Below are 4,718 nucleotides of genomic sequence, written 5' to 3'. Positions count from 1 at the left end.
TTTATTTTAGCTTTTGAGATGATCAACTGCCTTAAACTAATCTGTTACAAACATTGGTTTTAACATATGGGTGAGGCTTAGGTTGAATTTCAAATAGTGCTTAACTTTGATAGAACTGCAAAAACAAGTGCAAATTTTAAAGCGAACGCCACGTATTCATGAAAGATTCATGTCGGGTTTATTGGAACTTGCAGAGGCTTGGGACAAACATGTTTTGACCTTTTGGTTCTGATAAGTTTTGTTTACGAATTAAGCTTTCTTTGTTCGTTTTTTTTTTTTTTTTTTTTTTTTTTCTTTTATGGAACGCTTCACGATTTTGCTTGTCATCCTTGCGCAGGGGCCATGCTAATCTTCTCTGTATCGTTCCAATTTTAGTATATGTACTGCCGAAGCAAGTACTCTTTGTTCGTTTTAACAAACGAAACGAAAGTTTGTGTCGACTACCCCAATTATCGGTGTCTTTTTATGTTGAAAACCATATAATCTCGTGTGTGGCAGCTAGAGCTATTGCCCAGTTAGTAGCTCACGTTACACATTTGTATTGTCACATGTCACAGCTCAGAAATGCAGACGATTTTTCGTTTATACAGAAAATCTATAGGGAAATACGACTTGCTGAAAAATATAAATCATTTTATTATCTTGGGACTGGAGTGATAAAACCTCAGACTTTCTCGTACGTGGTTTTAAGAAATAGCTAGACTTGATCGTTTCGTAGCGTTCGCGGTTGTCGTATCAATGTAAAACGAATTCAGCTAAATACTTATGCGAGCTAGCACGAAATGAAACCTATTCTTCTTCAAAAAGGATAAATACAACAATTTTTAGGTTCACATCATTCATTGTCAAGGTTAACCTCCACATGAGATGAATGTTACTTGCTTGAATGTTTGGTATTGTCTCCTTTTATTTTCACAGCACGCTTTTTACATTTCTTAAAGTTTTTTACGGTTGTTTCACTTGTTTGCAATGGAAAGTACCAAGTGCAAATGACAGTAATGATTTTTGACTTCCTGTTATACCTGATCTGTTAACTTTTTTACTGTTAAAATCAAAACGACGAAATCCAAAAAAATTGTTTTTGTGTTGGTCTTGGATGTGCTATGCTTACAGTAGACATATTTAAGACAGAAGCACACCTTCACTCGTTTGTTGCTGTGCTATGGCGTAGGCTATGCAGCCTCAAATATATTTTTGTCTTCGTATGAACCTTCCATTTTTCGCTAGTCCAAGGGTAGAAAGGGGTAGATGGTTGGGGTAAAATGTTGGGGTAAGTGTGGAGCTGACGTTGTGCTGTTTCATCATCCAGTCAACACAAATTATGCACCATTTGGAGAGACAGATATAAAAAAATGATAAGAATGAACGAGTTTTCAGAATTAAACAGTTCCGAAATGTGTATGAGGGGGCCTTTTTGCTCAGCTCCCATCTCTATGGAAATACTTTAACGTGGTGCAGACTTACTCCGACTGAAATTTAGATTCCTACCCAATCTTGAGTCAATGGTCACATCTGACATTTCTAAAGGGGATCTTTTTACTTTGGTAGGAGAAGGCAGTGCCTGGTGCCCGTGCTACATACTGTACAAACTAACTACTAGGCAGTTCAATGAAACCAACTCACTCTTCAACGTCGTACCCTTCAACAAAGTCCATAAGCATTTTTTTTTCTTTAGTCCCCTAAAACCAAAATACGGCTGTAGCCTACGATGAAGTCTATAGCTAACTAGACTACTAAAAAATTTTGTGGAAGTTATATTCCAAGTTATATTCCATGTAATCCAAGAAAACCTTGCCTTTTGAATAACGATTTTTGAAAACAATTTTTGTGCGAACAAGAAGGCTCCTTACCATGGAAATACTTTTTTATGAACAAAAATATCTTCCTACAAGTATTCGTAACTTTTGTTCGTGGCAAAGACATAATATATCAAACTTTCGAAGTATGAACATTCGTGTTGATACGAACACGTCGAACAGCATAGGCTCCTGGATAGATGGCTCTATAAATGGCCCCTCAACCATTCTTTTTTCCAGTACGTAGGTGATAAAAGATATAGTCAGTGCTTTTACTAATTTTCTTGAAAACGACGTCATATTGCAGACTAAGAATGAGTTACACTTAAAAAAGTTTTCTCTTAAAATACTTGCAATGTGATACAAGAGTGCGTACTTTGTGTTACCTACTTATAGAAAATTCCTGGTTTCAGTTCAATTCAGTTTGTTTTTGTTTCTGACCATCAAAACAAAAACAGTATATGCCAAACATAGCGAAGGTTTAGAAAAAGGTAGAACCGACAAAATGTCAAGCGTTGCAACGTTTTTGAATAATCAGTGTAAAATATGGCACGGTTACACTTGAATAAAATTTTAAAATTTAGAAAAAAGAAGAGGTTTTTTGTTTGTCGTATCCATATCCAGGCGTACATCCGGTGGTTGAAGATTTAGAATAAGTGAACGGGAAGGCAAGGAAGCCAATCTTCGTGCCCACCTTCAGGCATGTCTTTAAGTGTCCTGCCAAAGACACAACCGCATGCTCTTGAGCGGTGTCATACCGGCGCCCTTTCGATTGCCGTTTCAGGGCTCTCACCACTCGGCTATGAAGCTGACAGAAAGAAGAGGTAACATGATGAAACTGAAGTAAGTCGTGCACTTGTACTCTTTCTGTCAGATTATACAACTTAGTTTTATCACTCCCTAATTGAATCAGAAACATCCAAAGCAAAAGACTGGTTATGATGTTTCTTGAGGAAAACCTTAACTACGGCCTACTTCTTATAACAGGCCGTGCTATGACCAATTGACCATTGACCAATTTACCTATGAATGATTGTTTCAATCACGCCGTAGCTTAGAAAAAAAGTTTGCGTAGGCTAACACAAAAATATCATACACTGACACCACAACATCTAACCTTGTAATATTATAGAATTTAAAGCGCTTCTGTATACGTTGCATCAACGGAAAACGGACAAATTTTGCTTACTGGATTGAAGAAAACAAGGTGATTGCAACATGTTTAGAAATAGTGGAAAAAGGATTAGCAAATAGCCACATGGATTTATTTTGTAAAATACAGCGTTTGAGAACGTATTATCAACATGGACAACCAAGTCTGCAAAGCTGGTAATCTGATCCATTACATTCTATTGATTGCTCTAAACAAAAACAGTCATCGTCTACGAATTTAATTGCTTTTAATGGCAATGGAACAAATCGAGATATCTAATCCTCGAGAAGAAAAGGATCCTTTCCGTACAGTGAACACAATACAATACAGTAGATAACTTAGACTCTTGTTTGTAAACTGGTGTCATCATCTCAGGATGAAAAGCCCATCAATAAACATTGACTGATGGTTTTTAAACATAGGGAAATTGCCTTTGTTACTTGAAACCACTTTTAAAAGTTTTTTCTAATTTATTATCAGAAATGAATAGGGTTGAACTGCATAAACACTTGAAAACAAGTGAGTGTTTCCCCACACAATAAAAAGTCACCCCGTAAATGTTTCTTTTCACTTTATTGTCAGTGTGTTTTGGCGGGCAATTAAAAGACCTCTCTTGTGATTAACTGGCCCAGAAAAAGCATTACAAATAGCTATTTTAAGACATGAATGTCTTGGATTGGGTTAATTTAAGTCACAGCACGTTCAATTTGGGAAGTTTTTCCCCACCCCACTGTAACTGCTGTAGTTACTTCTTCTTGTCTGGATTGAAACATCATTTTCAAACATTTTTACATCATCGAAGCGATTGAAATAAAGAATAAATAAAGCTGGTTCTATCTTATTGTTTAATGAAGGTGCTAGTGTTCTTAGCAGCAATGTTGGACGTAGGCTCAAGCGATGGATATAGCCCTCCTACTTGCCGCTTATGAGGAGTGGCATATACTGTATGACGCTTTAATAGCACGATTCGCTCTTTTGGTGCAAAATGAGCTAAACTGTTACAGTATAAGATATTCCAGATGATAATCCGCATTTACTGTATTGCGATTTTTCGTTAATCAGACACGACTGACTTCTTCAGGAAGATGAATCAGGTAATGCTTATCTGTACTAGTATGACTGAACACAGAGCCAGGTTGCTCTGAAACCCATGAACATGCAAAATGAACTTTTATTTAAAAACACAATAATCGCGTAAAATTTTGAAATTAGAACAGAAATTGAAATGTTATCAATGTCATAATTTTTTTGATAACATAACTTTTTTTCTAGTTTTAAAATTTGCACGCGGTAGTGTTGTTTCAAAATCAAATTTCATTTCGCATGCTTAATTGTTTTACAGCAACATGTTTAATGTTGACATGTTTCACAAAAACAACAGATTGTAACAAAATTGCATCAATAAAGAAGCTTTTAATTTGACGATTTTTAGCCGATTTAACGGGTTTATTTCGTTCTATTTTGCTTTTAAAGTTTACCAACTGAATCTTTCCTGGATTTAGTTAAAAACAAATTTACACAATGAAAAAACATTTTTACCCACGTATAATTTTGTTTTTGTAGCAATGTATGGCCATTGGCCAAAGCAATTTCAACAATTCGTAAAAATTTTTCATCGAAAAAACTGAAAGAATATTTGGTATACCGGTAACATTATGTAAAAGATGAAAGTGAAAAGGTTTTGAATGGGTGGAAATTCAAAGAGTCTTTAAATTCTTTAAAAAAGAAGAGTCTTTATTTCATGATTAAAGCCACTAGTCGAGTCTAAA

The 4,718-nt window shown here is 35.5% G+C and overlaps 1 non-coding gene across 1 annotated transcript; it reads right to left on the bottom strand.

The window, feature by feature from the left end:
• Window positions 1-292: 292 nt before the first annotated feature.
• Window positions 293-399, bottom strand: LOC145773050 (U6 spliceosomal RNA). The gene has a single exon (XR_014289468.1). It is a non-coding gene; the product is annotated as a U6 spliceosomal RNA (small nuclear RNA).
• Between the last annotated feature and the right edge of the window lie 4,319 nt (window positions 400-4,718).

Source organism: Aplidium turbinatum, chromosome 6 (genome assembly GCF_918807975.1).
Source record: "Aplidium turbinatum chromosome 6, kaAplTurb1.1, whole genome shotgun sequence".
NCBI classification, from domain to species: Eukaryota; Metazoa; Chordata; class Ascidiacea; order Aplousobranchia; family Polyclinidae; genus Aplidium; species Aplidium turbinatum.
Note: the sequence above shows the minus strand (reverse complement) of the source record. Positions and strands in the feature narration are given on the sequence as shown.